The sequence below is a fragment of the Colius striatus genome, chromosome 2 (assembly GCF_028858725.1).
Source record: "Colius striatus isolate bColStr4 chromosome 2, bColStr4.1.hap1, whole genome shotgun sequence".
Taxonomy (NCBI): Eukaryota; Metazoa; Chordata; class Aves; order Coliiformes; family Coliidae; genus Colius; species Colius striatus.
This window is the reverse complement of record NC_084760.1, coordinates 89,504,757-89,521,374: the sequence shown is the minus strand read 5'-3', so window position 1 is coordinate 89,521,374 and position 16,618 is coordinate 89,504,757.

The following is a 16,618-nucleotide window of genomic DNA, read 5'->3' as shown; positions in this document are numbered from 1 at the left end:
GGTTTTATTAAAAATAGAAAGTTAACTACATGACTAAAGGCCAAACCAACATCTCTCCTGAAAAACCCTTTGTTTTACACCAGGGTGCCAAGGAGAGGTTTTTCAGAGCAGTGGGCAGGGGCAGCAACAGGGTTGGGGCTGAGCTGCAGCACCTGCAGAGTTGTCTTAATTTTCAAAATGTATATACTGTTAAATGGCAGAGCTCTCTCTCAGCCAAATACATTTAATTTGGAAATTTCCAAGCGGCTTATCTGCTAACAATCTTTTAATATTCTATTTATTTATTTAATATTGTTGCTTGGGCTGCTCATATAATCAGATAAAGGTCATTAAGCCAAATTTATGATTAAATAGGATAAAACTATTTATTATCTTTACTCAGCCTATTAATGTTATAGCTTATGTTGCCTAGATGTCGATATTTCGAATGAAGTTACTACATTTTTCAAATATCATAATTATATGAAAAAGCTATATTATCTCATTGTGAGGATTACTTTGCACTACCTTATCTGCCATAATGTCTGCACATATTGGCCTTCAGATTTCCTCATGCTGCTAACTGCAGACATTTCTCTGAGTTACCCATCTGGCATTTGCATTAACCTCCACATAGGTTTGTGATTTTCGGGTTTTTTTAAATGTTGGGTTTTTTTTAAGTAATTGTTAAGGATTTAAGGGACCATTTAATACATTGGTCAGGCTTTGTGTTCTCAGGTTGGCTTGTATCAAGGGTTTTCTCCTTTAACTGAGAAAGGAGAAAAGGGTTGGAAGGGACTTTGAAAGATCATCTAGTCCAACCTCCCTGCCAGAGCAGGACCTCCTAGAGCAAGTCACACAGGAATATGTCCAGGTGGGTTTCTTTGGAACCTCTTGTGCTCCAGCTTGTACCCGTTGCCCCTTTTCCTATCATTGGATGTCACTGGGAAGAGCCTGGCTCCATCCTCCCGACACCTGCCCTTTATGTATTTGTAAACATTAATGAGGTCACCCCTCAGTCCTCTCTAAGCTAAAGAGCCCCAGCTTCCTCAGACTTTCATCATAAGGGAGATGCTCCACTCCCTTAAATATCTTGGTGCTGAGCTCCCTCTAGAAGCTCCCTGTCCTTCTTGAACTGAGGGGCCCAGAACTGGATACAGTATTCCAGATGTGGTCTCATGAGGGCAGAATAGAGGAGGAGAAGAACTTCTCTTGACCTACTAACCACAGCCCTTCTAATCCACCCCAGGATGCCATTGGCCTTCTTGGCCATGAGGGCACATTGCTGGGTCATGGTCATCCTGCTGTTCACCAGGACCCTCAGGTTCTCTACTCTCTAATAGGTCATTCCCCAACTGCAGCCAAATAGTTTGCTATCCCAATACACATAGTGTAAAGCAACAGCTTCAGGGGTGCATTAACAGGAAGAGTATTCTTGCAAAATAGATGCTCAAGTAAATTCTGTTTTGGTTGATTTCCATCTCAAAGCTACACACTTTTGCAAGGTTTCTGTTTTGGAAGAAACAGACTTTAAACTGTGTATTTTCTATGGCAGCCTAGAAGAGACCACCCTAAGGCACCCTTCTTCCATCTCTAAAACAAAAAGGCTTTGTAGTATTTGAGGGTTTTCAAAACCAATGTTGCTATTGTTTGGGCCTTCTTTTGCTAACCTTTTTTTCCTCCTTTTAATTGTCTGTGACTTTAATTAGAACCTCCTTAATGGTCACAGCCAATTTGATGTGTTTTGTGTAAACATAGACTGCAAAAGGAAAGCTGAATTTCTCAGACAGTCCCTATTGTTGCAGATTGTTGGCTGTTTAACTCCAAGTTCTAACATGCCTGACAGAGATCTGAACTCATCCCTGTGTGGTAGAGTCCTAGAAAAGAAGTGGACGATGTGAGTAGCTTAACTGCAGATGACACTCTCCCAGTGTGGATACTGAGACCTGAGTCTCCTTATGACAGACTGGTGACCAGCAGCAAATTAAAAACATGACTGAAAAAAAAACCCATTTACTCAGAAAATATTTTGTAATAGTGTATTTGAAAGGTTTGCAAGTAGTTAAAAAGCAGAAACATGGGCTAGATTTTAAAAAATAATTTATTCATTCTTTATACGCTGAAAATTTCTGACAATTGACAGTTCTTCATAAGAATTAGCCATTTAGTTTACCTCCAGTTTGTCTGGTTTCTTGACTTTTTCTCTGTAAAGATCAGACAGTTTTCTCATTGCTGACTTTGTTCTCACCCTCATATTCTTCCAGGTTTTTCTGAGTTTCCTGTTCTCTCAACAGCTGGCCTCAATTTCATCATCCAAAACTTCATTTCTCTAGGCAATCACGCAAATGAATTGTCTTCATCCATGTTTAAAACAAATTCATTCTAAATTAGTCTGTGCCCCTTCAGCGTTAATTTTCCATGACTATTATAGTCATTGAGCTTTATAGCATGAACACAAGCAAATATTAAGTTTGAAGGCTTAAATGTTTTTCAGTGAATTTTAAATTGTGGGCTACATCTTCAGCTGTGATTTGAGCCAGTAGGAGTCTTCAAAGCCCATGGATATGGTTTACATGAAGTGATAAGAACAGTAGCTTTGTTTTCTTCGTGCCAGTTGATGAGCTGGCCTGCAGTAAGTTATTGCAAATTATGAATTAGCAACTTCTAATACAAATTAGTCAACTATGAAACGAAAAATGTTGAATGTATCCAAATATTATTTCAGCGTAGTCCAAAATTGACATAAATGAGTTGCTTGTTATTTTAATCTGAGATGGTTGCCAACAAACTATTTCACATTTATTTACAGTAGTTAATATTTAAATATAAAATACACTGATGAATTTTGCAGTTGAGTCAAAGAACAGGGAAATCTCATACAGACAGAAGGTTTTAGAACACTTCTTGTATCTAAGATACACTTCTGATGTTAGTATTCTTATGAGGAAATCAAGATAAAAATCTTAGAGTCAGTCTGAACCAGAAGCAGTGGCTTGGCTTCTGCTAGGAACTATTCTCTAAAGTAGACTAAATTACTCCTTAGAAAAGCACTCAGTACAAAAGGCATATAAACCTATTTGCCATGTATTTAAAACTCTTATAACCTTATTCTGTGTTCAGTCACTTGGTGGAGGCTATTGCATAGTTCTCCCCTCATGAATTAGGCTACTGGTAAATACTATGAAGTAACAAAAATTTTAAAGCAAGACTCATCTGGAAAAGTAATGTATGAGAGTATTATTTCAGTCTTATGTATGCATTTTTGGAAGTTAATACTAAATGATGCAAATATTTTATTCCTTGTATGCTGGTCCAACGTGATCCAGTTTGACTTACTGACAATGAAGTTATTGTGTGGTGCTCATATGAAGGTACATTTGACTGAGTCAGGATATGTCAAGAAGAGAGGCAATATAAGTTTCCAAATAAAGTAATTTCCACTGAGCAAATCTACTCATCACAGAACATGCTATTACTTTTTTCCCCCCTTGTTGGCTTTCTAAAAAGAGAAGTTAAAGGTTGAGGAAACATAGATCAAGTTACTTCTACATAATCTGTCCCCTATATTTGGGCTACAGTATGTTGGCAGCTTGCCCATGAATATTTTATTTCCATATTAACCTGAAATACAGTCAAATAAGTCCTTTCTACATGGGGCGGGGGGGGGGGCGGCGCGCAGTTTTTATAACGCAAAGCTAGTGTTCAGTCTGGCAGCTTCAAAAGGAAGGTTTTCAGCATCTTTGAAGCTTTCCTATCACTGCTGTTCAGCTGTCATTGTGGACTAACATATCAAACAGTTTCCAGATGATATCAGTCATGCTCAATGTTTTATATAAATCTGTAAAAATGTGTCCTACTTATCAGAACAGTAATGTTTTGCATATACTTTTCACAGCCAGTAGTATTTGGCTTCATAGCATCATGAGAAAGAAACACTTTCAAGTCCCTGCTCCACATGCTATTTCAACTCTCTTTTTATGTGTTGCTGTTGGTGATTTAGTTCAGGTTTCCCTGATGTATCAGTGGACAACCTTAGGAGTTTTATGTGGCAGGGAGAAGTATCTCAGTTCTTGATTATAAGAGATTGACATATTGGTCATGAATGCTGAAGACTAGCAGGCACTTCCTACACAAATGCCTTTACAGAAAATGCTCAAAATAAAAAGACTGGGAGTTAGTGAACGGAGCAGGGGCAAGACAAGACACTGTAACCTGTCAGCTCCCTTTTTATTCAATTTGCTTATGAGGAAATTTCATCTTATTCAATTAGGAAAGAGAACTGGTGATGGGAAATACCTGCCTTCAGAGGCAAAGGGAAGAGAGATCGTTCCTGTTACTGGGACTTGTGTATGACAATGCATAAGTTACAGGAAGCAAACAATGCAGTTCAGTTTTAGTGATACTTTCCTTAAACAGATACCTAGGAAAGATTATGAATCGACTTTATGGAAGCAGGTTCCACTTCAGCATTACAGAGAAAGAATAAATGCCAAACTGCATATTTCTGTTTTCTCCCTCTTGTTAATTTCTGGACTTATTAATGACTTTTTTTTCTGGGAAGTAAAGCCTTGAAAATTGTCCTTTGTATTTTTACTTGCTTTAATGTCCCACAAATTAAGTACGATCTTTACATAGGGTAAAGTATCGCAAAAACATCTCGGAAGCAAGAAAGATGAGAACAATTCCTAAAATCCTATTTAAAATATCCTAAGAGGAACAATGTCTCCTCTAAGTAAGCACATGGTAGATGGAAGGAATCTTACATTTTGAAAGCTGTAACTTCTGACAGCAGCCGAGCATGGTCTTGGCTGCCTGGCCAGTTTGACTGTCAAGGGCTGAGCCATGCTAATTTGAGAACTGTCAAAAGAGAAAGAATACATTTCCCAGAATGTACATATAATTTTACTTTGATGCTGAACATTTCAGTTCAGCAGTTGAAATGAGAAAATAAACCAGAGAAACAAAACTAAAGCTGGGTAACCTGAGCTGTCTGGAGTCATGCTAGAGATCTTGAATCAATACTCTGGCCTACTTCCAAAATCTTAAAGGCTCCAGCCAGCTTCAGAGCTTCCTAGGTTCCACTTCTGTTGCACGACTGCTTCAAGTTCAATGGTATCTTCCTTGATTGTGACTTCCAAATTAAAATTTCTATAGAGCTGCTACAGATATTCTTGTCAATTTTATATCCCCCAATCCTTCTGAGCAAGCTTTCTTGTGGATTTCCATGCGGTTATTCATACAAGGCTGAAAGATGACACACTTCTATAATACTGAATTGTGAAGGATAAAACTGCTTCAATCTCAAATTTCATTTCTGGAAATTCAGGCAAACAATCTTAATTTGCTTAATTTTAATAAAATGATAAGGATTGACTCTAACAATGAACTTTATTTTAATATGCTAAATTATGATGGATTGATCAGATATTTCCTTCAACCTGTGCGGCAAATTAAGGGCACATTTCATGATGGAGAAACATGATTTCAAAGTGCACTTGCCATAACTATAAATGGAGGGCATATTTCCATACCCTATGGAAAGCATACAACATTAGAAGTGCAATCTAATGATCCACTCTATGGGGGTATCTCATTAATATTTACAAATATCTAAATGATGGACATCAAGAGGCTGGGACATCCAGCAAAAATTATACAATAAATTAACATCAAGTGTGTGGATGATGATGGTTATTACTTCTTTTTGTCCTAAACATCCAAATGCTGAAAGGCATAGATACAGACATTTGTGGGATTTTTTCATATTTTTTTCTCTTGTGTCAAGGTGTCCTTGAATGAGAGGATTTAAACTCAACGCTGTTGCTTGGGCCCAAGCCAAGTCATGTGTCCTCATTGGTCTTGAGGCTTTTCCCTGTGAATGCAGCTGTCGCTCTCCTTTGTACTATATCCTAATGGGATGAGACTTCTCTGTCCAGTCCCTGTCTAAATCTATGGATGTGTAGCTGAGACTATAGAAACCCCTAGCTATTTAGCACTTCTCTCTTGAGCTTGATGGCTCTTCATTGCTCTGAGATCAACTCTCAAAGAAAAACCTCTTAATTATGAGATTTATAAAATATGTATTGAGCAAATGAGCTTGATTAAAAATATATACATATATCATCTTTAATATAAATTATGTGCAAAGTGCAAGGGGATCACTGCCTGATATTTAAACCTTCTCTATATGCATAGGCTGCATTGTTTTAGCAATAATGATAAAGCTAAAGCAGTGTATTCATCAGTCTTCAGCTATATCAGCATAGGCATACTGATGCACACACAGTTTATTTCTTTTCCCTTAGGGAAACTGGGATATTAGGATTTACCTTTCCTCAGAGATGTCAAAGAGGAGTCAATTGGACTCTGGCTGTACCAAATTGTTTGCATTTTTGCATACTCTTGATGAAAATTATGCTGACATTTGTGCATATTCATTAGGATGGTCATGAAAATGCAATGATAATGGCATAAAGTAGTTCTGCCTCTCACAAAACAAATGAAACACATTTTCCTATTTAGTGATGTCCTGTTTCTCCTACACATACGCTCTGTCTCTCCTTCTCCATTTTCTGATGTATCTGTTAAGATCCTGGGCATCATGTGCTGTGCCTTGTCAAATAATTACAAGTAATTGTAAGTGGGTTGAGTACAGCCAAGGAGAATGTGTTGTGATTTGAGTTCTGACTTATTTTTTTTTCCCACCAGTAGTGTAACTAATTCCGTTACCTTTCTTTGAATTAGCTAGCGGATTTTTAGTTCTCTGAGGCTTCTCCCCCTCTGAAGCTCCTGGGAAGGAGAAAGATACCAAGAAGCATAATGCCTACATAACTGGTTCAAAACTTGCCAGTAGTCCTGGTAGGAGGCTTTAAAGGATCAGATACATATACAACTTGGAATATGTTTCCTCAAAGCAGACTGAGACCATCTAAAAGCTGATTCTGTGCTTGCCAATACCCTTGTACCCAATTTTGGTACTCATTTGACTGCTTAGTGAGTAGATTCCATCTGTCAAATCTTATGGGCAGAGTGAGACTGCCCATCTAGGCAGTGGTCAGCTGTTAGATTGGTTCTGCTGCAGCTTCTAGCAGCACCCATTCCATTTTTCTGACATACTTCCTATGCTGTGTCCTTATCTCCCATTGGACTTGCTTATCATGTTTTCTAGATTTGCATTTATTAAACTAGATTGCAGTTAAATCAACCTGTCCTCAAAGAGCTACTCCATTGGGAGATTTGTGGAGAAACAGGAAGTTATTTTACCTGTGTTGTTGCCCAGCACTTTGAAGGACTTTCTAGTCTTTCCTCTTTAGAACATCTTCACCGGTAGAGATGCAAATCCATGATTCCTTGCTGTAACCATTAGATTATGTTTTCATGTTATTGATCCTAATTCTATTTTAGCTGATTGTATAGGACAGATTGTTAAAGATAGGATCCTACTATTATTTTTTTTTATGTGGGATATTAATTATTGACTGCCTTCTATTGTTTCACAAGACCTGTCTGTTGGAACATTCCCTTTGATTTTAACAGCGGACCTTTTTGTTAGTAGCTGAAACTCAATTTACTGCTAAGTTAAATACTTTCTTGAACTTCAGAAAAAGAGTTACTGCACTTGATAATTCTTTGGTATTTTGTTCCTTCCTGAACAACTTATAGTGCTTTGCTAAAGTGAGAATCAATCTTCTCGATTTGCAGATAAGGCAACTAAGACATAGGCACACAGTTACTCATTTCTGAGCTGTGATTGGAATTTGGATTTTCTGACTGTTTTGTTTTCTCTTCAGATATCCTCCCTTAATCTAGCATCTGAATTTTATTGCAAGAAGGATGGCTATTTATTTTTTTAACTACCCTATACTTACCCTACAATTCTAGAAAAGTACAAAATCCTACAGTGTATGCTAATGTTTTTCAGTTCACAGCATAGAATAAGGTGCATAAAATGACTTTATGCAAAAATGTGTATGCAGCTACAGCTGATACACTTGTTAAAGATAACTGGGAATAATGAACATCTCAAAGTTAGGATGATGAATAGTACAGTTTCACAGGTGTAAGTGAAATGAGCTTAACTCAGTGGCTCTAGGGAGACTGCTTTCTCTTTAAATGCAACACACTTTTTAAATGACTTGAAGAAAAGTGGTGCCAGGAGCAGAGAAATCACTATAAAGAAAAGCATATAGCTTCTACAGGCACTGCATACATTTGAAAGATGATACAGAATATAACAGGAGGACTTTGGAATGAAATAGTACTGCTGGTAAAGTTCCTGTTCCGTATTGTTCTAAGCTGGAGAAAGGACCTGAAGTCAACTGCACTATGCTCCTCAAGTAGATGCATTGTTTCAGGACTGAGAAAGTAAATTGGTTCTGATTGCTGGAAATTATTTGAAGAATTGTTACCTGAGAAAGCAATACTGCACTGTCCTGGCATGGGTGAGCTGTATAAAGGTGGGAAGAAGGGAAGAGGACTTCAAACATCTTAGCTTCTTCTTAGTTCCTCATGGAGGAGAGCAGATGGGGAGACAGTAGCAGCTCCTCCCCTATGTCTTGCTTTTGCTGTTTCTCAGGGGTCTTTTTGGTGAGGCAGGAAGGGTTCAATTGCTCCTCTTGGCATGAAGAGACCTTGAATGCATCCTTTATAGTAAAAAGGGAAATGTGACTTTGCTGGAGTTGAAGGTTCTGTCTCACCATTACTGAGTCTGCTACCCCAGCAGCTAGACAAAGCCCAGTAAAAATGATTTTATGGCTGTAGAGTTTTTCCTCCAGATCTCTCCATAAGGATACGTAGAAGACAGTTTTTGAGAAGAAAAAGCATTTCCCACAGACTTTGGAGAACTTCAGACTGAGGTGAGTTCATAGTGGAAACATTCTCTTCAGAGACAAGAGAAGCTGAATAGGAAGAGAGAATGAAAACTAAAGGTGGGAGAATTAGTGAAGACCATGCTGTGAAGAAGAGGGACATATGGAAAAGCAGAAGAAATAACTAGTGGGAAATAAGGATTCTAAGGGCAGAGAATAAATGTTTGAGGGATGGGATGCAGGTTTAGGAGTCGGTCTGAATAGGAAGTGATAATATCCTTACAGGAGCAAAGAGGAGGAGGATGTTTGGGGCAGGAGCATGTCCTTAGGAATGATAAATATAGAATTGTAGAATCATAGAATTATTGCAGTTGTGAAAGGCCTTTAAGATGAAGTTCAGCCACTAACCTCACACTGCCAAGCTTATCACTAAACCATGTACCTCAGCGCTCATCTATGCATCTTTTAAATGCCTCCAGAGATGGTGACTCCACCACTTCCCTGGGCAGCCTACTCTTATGTCTAACAACCCTTTTGGTCAAGAAGTTCTTTGTAATCTCCAATGTAAATCTCCCCTGGTGCAACATGAGGCTGTTTCCTCTTGTCCTAATAGAACCATAAAATTGTTTCAGTTGGAAAAGACCTTTAAGACTAAGTCCAACCATTAACCTGACTTTGGCAAGCATACCACTAATCCATGTCCCTAAGAAAATAATGTGGCGATTTGCAAGGAGCAACAGGAAGAACTATGAAATAAAAGTGTATTTAGAAGACAGAGAAAGATATAAATGCAGGGCTTTTGCTAAAAAGAGATGATGCAGATTTTGAGAACTGTGTAGTAGGAACTTTCAGGAAGAAAAAGCAGAAGTTGAGCATAATAATTTCCTCTTATGAACATTCATGTTGTGCAGCCCTCAGTTGAAGACTCTATTAATCTCTCAAGAAAACTATAGAATTGAGACATGGACAAATTCCAGTGTAACTTTCCAGCTTTTCAACCTGTATATGCCAAGTCAAAGTCCACCTTCTCTGCTGCTACGTGAGGACTGTTCTGAAGACACACTGACTGTAACTGGACCTAAGCAGAGGAGACAATTGCTGAGCTGGAATATCCTCCTTTGAGGTGGAATGAAAAGTTGGAGGAAGATGGAGAATCATGTTTTGTTGAAAGTAGGCTTTGGGGTAAGGAAAATGAGATCGTCTTGAATGCTCAGGGTTCAGCGGGATGCTGGTCCTTGATGATAAAGCAAAAGAGGATGGAAGGGGCTGCCTGGTAAAGCAACTATGGATTAAGCAGCCATGAAACAGAGGATTAAAGGAGAAGGTCTAAAGGAACATTAAGAATCAGGGCAGAGATTTGACCGAGAGTCTGGACAAGGTGTTGATAACAGTTTTCATCAATTGATTAATTAGGTACAGATAATGTACCAAAAAGGCTGAAGGCCAGAGGACAGATCAGAGAATGTTTTGTGGAGAATGGGCTAATTATGGAAAAGCCCAACTAACAAGTGTCTCATGTCCCGTGCCGGAAGCTGGTAGAAAAGCATATGAAGGACTGAGGTAGGAGGAGATGCAGTGGAAATAACAGATGATCTGGGGAGAGAAAAGGTCAATTATTAGAGACAAAGTGCTTCAGCTGTACAGGACAGCCCTTCCTACTTGGATAGGCCATTATTAAAGCCCACTACGGTCATACAAAAAGAAAATCTGTGTAAAGAATCATAGAATGGTAGGGGTTGGAAGGGACCTTTAGAGATCATCTAGTCCAACCCCCCTGCCGAAGCAGGTCCACCTAGATCAGGTCACACAGGAATGCATCCAGGTAGGTTTTAAAGAATTCCCAAGAAAACAACTCCACAACCTCCCTGGGGAGCCTGTGCCAGGGCTCCTGTCACTAGATACAACAGAAAAATGGAATGCCTCAGCTTCCTGATATCCACCATTTAGATATTTGTAAATATTAATGAGATCCACCCCCTGCAGTCTCCTCTTATCTATACTAAATTGCCCCAGATCCTGCAGCCTTTCCTCATAAGGAAGATGCTCCAGTCCCCTCATCGTTTTGGTAGCCCTGTGCTGGACTCTCTCCAGCAGTTCCCTGTACCTTTTGAGCTGGGGAGCCCAGAACTGGACACAGGACTCCAGATGAGGCCTCACCAGGGCAGAGTAGAGAGGGAGAAGAACCTCCCTCGACCTGCTGGCCACACTCGTCTTCATGCATCCCAGGATGCCATTGGCCTCCTTGGCCACAAGGGCACATTGCTTGCTTATGGTCAGTTTATTATCAACCAGGACTCCCAGGTCTCTCTCTGCAGAGCTGCTTTCCAGCAGGTCAATCCCCAGCCTGTACTGGTGCATGGGGTTGTTCCTCCCCAGGTGCAGGACTCTGCACTTGTCCTTGTTGAACGTCATGAGGTTCCTCTCTACCCAACTCTCAAGCTGGTCGAGATCCCATTGAATGGCAGCACAGCCTTCTGGGGAATCAGCCAGTCCTCCCAGTTTGGTGTCATCAGTGAACTTGCTGAGGGTACACTCTGTCCCCTCATCCAGGTCATTGATGAAGATGTTGAACAAGACTGGCCCCAGAACTGATCTCTGTGGAACTCCACCGGCCACAGGCCTCCAACTTGATTTCATACCATTGATCACCACCCTCTGGGCTCTGTCATTCAGTCAGTTCTCGATCCACCCCACTATCTACTCATCCAAGCCACACTGGCTGAGCTTTCTGATGAGGATGTTATGGGAGACAGTGTCAAAAGCTTTGCTGAAGTCAAGGTAGATGACACGCACTACTCTCCCCTCATCTAGACACCAGTTGAGTGCTCATAGAAGGCTACTGGGTTGGTCAAACAAGATTTCCCCTTGGTGAATCCACACTGACTCTCCCTGATTGCCACCTTTTCCTTCATATGTTTATTAACAATATTGAGGATGAGTTGTTCCATCATCTTTCCAGGGGTGGAGGTGAGGCTGACTGGTCTGCAGTTTCCCAGGTTTTCCTCCTTGCCCTTTTTGAAGACTGGAGTGACTTTTGCCTTTCTCCAGTCCTCAGGCCCCTCTCCTGTCCTCCTTGAATGTTCAAAAATGATGGAGAGTGGCTTAGCAACCACATCAGCTCCCTCAGCACTCTTGGATGCATCCCACCAGGTTGTATTGACTTATGAACATTAAGTTTGCCCCAACAAGTCTTTAACCTCTCCTATCCACCGAGGGAAAATCCTCTGCTCTCTAGACCGTCCTACTGTCCTTGCCGGACTGCACTTCCTGAAAGCTGGCCTTGGCTGTAAACACCAAAGCAAAGGTGGCATTCAGCAGTTCAGACCTCTCTGCATCCTCTGTCACCAGGGCACCCTCCATGTTCAGCAGCAGGCACACATTCCCCTTAATATTCCCTTTTGCTGCTGATGTACCTGAAAAACCTCTTCTTGTTTTCCTTAACTTTCCTAGCCAGGTTTAATTTTAGAAGGCTTTAGTCTTCCTGGTTGCACTCCTGTATGCTCTGGCAATGTTCCTGCACTCTTCCCGTTTCCACCTCTCATAGATGACTGCTTTCTCCCCGAGTTGTCCCAGCATATCTTTGTTCATCCATGGAGGCCTCCTACCTCCTTTTCCTGCTTTTCTACATACAGGGACACACTGATCCTGAGCTTGAAGGTAATGGTACTTCAAGATCAACCAGCTCTCTTGGGCACTTCTACCATCTAGGATCCTATCCAATGAGATCCATCCAAGCAGGTCTTTGAAGAGGCCAAAGTCAGCTCCCTAAAATCCAGGGTCACAATCCTGCTTTGTGTCCTGCCTCTTCCATCTAGGATCTTGAACTCCACCACCTCATGGTCAGTGCAGCCACGGCTGCCTTCATCCTTCCACTGGATTAAATGTGGAGATGTAAAGAGCTCAGTATTTTTCAAGTGAGGGAAGCCTGTAAAACTTGTTGCCTAAAACAGACTTATTGCCTTTCTAGTAACAAAGTTTTTGGTTGGTGAAATAAAATAAGTGATGTGATGTAGTATACTTCTAAAGCTGTTAAAAGGCTCTTAATAGCTCCATAAAATACTTGCCGTCTCCTCCTGTGCTTTCAGAAAATTTTATTCTAATATTTATTTCACTGGCTTATACAGAATTTCCTCCCCTTTAAAACATAACTTATTAATTATTTTGGGGTTGTCATGATCAACTCCCCTCCAGCTATCAAAATGTACTTGCATTGTAGTTTTATTATTACTTGCAAAGTATTGGAAAAAAGAATTTTGCTGGACAGTTAAATTTGAAATAAATATTGACTCAGCTATGCAAATTAATCTTTTATGTTAATTTCCTGCAAATATTCAAATAGCGTAGTTTCATGAGGAAAAGGAATCATAAAAACAAGTCTTTATGATTATTCACTGAAAGTGAATTTTGAATTGTACGCTTGAGTCTAGTCTTTGAAAGTCATGCTGCATGGGTTAGTCTACACGGGTCACTTCACATAACAGCAAAAACACTAGCCTGTGACTAGTCAACACTGCACAAATATTGGACAATACTGGTATAAGGTGTTTGTAGAATATGATACACATGCAAGATTTCACTACTCTACAAAATTCTTCAGGTTTTCAGAAGTCTTTATGAACAGAAGACAAAGCAAAATTGCTGAACATATTAGTTGTCAAGGCTTTGCTTATCAATAATTAAAATACTATCTAAAAGCAATTCTGATGGTGCTGAACACCCATGGTGTTTTTGGGAAACAAATGGTTTACCTGAAATTCTACCTCAATAGTTCCAGAATTACAATTCTAAAGAGTTATTTTAAGGTTACATTGCAATGCATATGTATAAGACACAAGCAATTGTCACTGTGCAGACTAGTTTTGAGTCAGTCTATTGCTGCATTCCCTGTCTTCCTTGATTTTTTAAAAATTTCTTTTGTCCACCCAGATTATCACTGCTGTGAAGTTGAACACATTGAAGTTTAGAAATAATGGAAACTTAATTAGTCTCTGTGGTTTTTATCATCTCCAACAAGATGCTCCACTGATCTTCATTGAGCACATGCAAAATGGTATTTTTTTATAACTTCATTACAGAAAGATGACTTATATCAAATCCCTGCTTCAGAGCATACAGATTTTAGACATGTGGTCTTCAAACACTTACACTCAAGAGGCAGACTGCTGTATAACGAACTAGGCTTGACGGTTTCTTTTCCTGAACAATGTGCTGCAACCTCCTAGAGCGGTTAGTGAGTCCTAGAGTCTGATAACTATGGGTTTAAAAAAAACAGATGGAAAGGAAAGCTTTTTTTTGGATGATGTTGTTTGTCATGGATAAGGTGTTGAATCATTAGGATCAACATCTCAGTAATGTAATAACTTTCTGATGTAGGCCAGATTCTCCAATGGCATCTGTATGGCTTAGAGTGACACATTGGCTATTGAATGCATTCTTTCTTCTGATGGGAGTTGTAACTAAAAGCTTGAAGAATTCAAATTAGATAATTTTCTTTGTGCTGTTTACTAATTCTGTTAAATGAGCACAAGGAATTCTTCATGAGAATTCATTGCATAGTACTATTACTACACTTTCTTGCCTGGTAAGATTCTTGTTTTCATATATGTATATTAGAGCCTTAAAAACACTCCTGTGAACAGGTTCCATAATATTTCCCATAAAATCACTATCAGGTTTTTCATGTGTGGTACAGTTTATATTGTATGACTTTTCCTGCCTGCAAAGGCCTTTGGCCACCTTTTCAGCTATTTAATCTCCTGCAGGTAGTTTATTCATTTTATTCCTGATAGTCTATGGTGTTCTTGACAAAAATGCAGTGATCCTTGACCTGGGTAATTGTACTCTTGGTCTATAATGTGGTTTTGCAAGGTTTGTATCATTGTGTATATGGATGAAATATACAATGGCAAAAATCATGATCTCTGGCGGGCTAATTATCTTTGGAGATGAAGAGTTTAATATGAGTCAGGGCTGTTTTCCCAAACTGAGCACTGACTATGAGACATTTCAATGTACTTGTAAGGTAGTTGGGTTGTCAAGTATTTGCAGACTATAACAAAGTGCAGTTGGTGATGAATGTGCTTTGAATTTCCTTTCAGATACCTGATAGACCTCCAAAGATTACTGGAGCATGCCTTGCTGATTGCTAGAGAGAGGTGGCACAGAGCAAAATCTTATTAATACTTAAGGGATGCTATGAAATACACGCAAGTCACAGTGTGGATCTTTGGCCACTTGGTAAGTTCCTGCTTTTCGGGTCTGTGACTCATCAGTATTCCTGTCTTGTTTGAAGTCCTGAGACGGTAGCTAAAGTCTGTGATTTTACTACTGCATTGGATTTTATTACTGTATTGTTTCCTGTCTATTCTCTTTCCACTATGTTCTGAAAGACCTGGTTTTCTCTTGATGTGTAAATCCTTTTGCTGTTGTAATATTGATGGCACTTTGGTTGCCTATGGTCTAACTGTATTTATCTAGAAATGCTTTATGTGCTGAGGTGTTGTACCACACCTCAGACCAATGCTTTTCCTGGCCCCATCCCTCCTGTGGTAAACCAAGTTCTTTACATTTGAGTACTTTTGTAATTCTGACAGAGCTATAATGTTTAGTAACTATAAGAACAAGAAAATGATGCAAAATGACTGATGACTCTTTAGCAGGAATTGATATTTATCTTTTGTGACCTTAGATTTGTATTAAAACAAAGATGTTCTGGGAATGGTTGAGGAGCTAGTTTTGATGCAGGATGAAGGGCTTGTTAAAATGAGTTGACAGAGCATGATTTCTTAGCAATTGTATGTATAGCCAAATAATTTTGTCACTATGTAGCTACTAAAAGTCCAAACATGCTAAGATGACAAGTTAGGGGAGGCTATTTCAATGAAATTGTCAGGAAAGATACCAGCCAGGTTTTAGGTCGTACAACTTTCACAGTAAAGATAAACTTTATAGATTCTTTATATATATCTGTAGGCAATGTATTAATTGGTGCTTCTCTGCCCAGAAATACATATAAATAACCTATTGTAGCTCATGCTCAGCTCACTGATGACAACTTTGCAGCTTGTGCTTGCTTTGCATAGCTCTGCCAAAGAGAGAAATGAGGTTCATGTCAAAAACGTCTGAAGGTCCTGATAATGTTTATTCTTTGCATTTTTTTTCCCCAACGGAAAGCATACCTATAGCATATCTCTGCTCCTGTTCGTGCTTTTTCTGTTTATCCTCCGAGTTCAAACTCCCTCCCCAGTTCCAGCGCGAAGGAAATTCCCGTTCCTCCACGCTGTGAAAGCTTGACCCTTAAACCTGAGGAAATCGAACCCAGATACAACTAATTCGTCTCTTCCAAAGCTCGACAAGGCAATCAGTGACAGAAGACCTCACATTCCCCAGTAAGGCCGGCACCGAAGCTGCCGGCATCGAACCGCGGAGCCCTGGCGCACAGCCTGAAGCGCGAGCCTGCGGAGTCCCGCTGCTCCCGAGGCGCCGCCGGGCTCCTGCCCAGGCCTCTGTTAAATATTTTATACCGCGCACCTGAGTGGCACCGAAACGACTTCCCAGGGGAAGGGTGGGTGCGTGCGTGTAAAACCGAGCCGTGCGCTGAGGAAGGAGGCAGGAGGCGTTCGCTCCTGACCGCTCCCAGCTGCTGCTGCCGCTTTAAAGCGGGGCGGGCGGGGTCCGGCGGTGCTGCGGCCGGCCGCGGGGGCGGAGAGGCGGCCGTGGCGTTGCCGAGCGACGGCGGGCGGCGTTGCCGCGAGGAGCCGCCGGGCACCGCCGGGCACCGCGCCGCTCGCCTACCTCGCTCCCCTCTCGGGCGGAGTAAATAACGCTACATC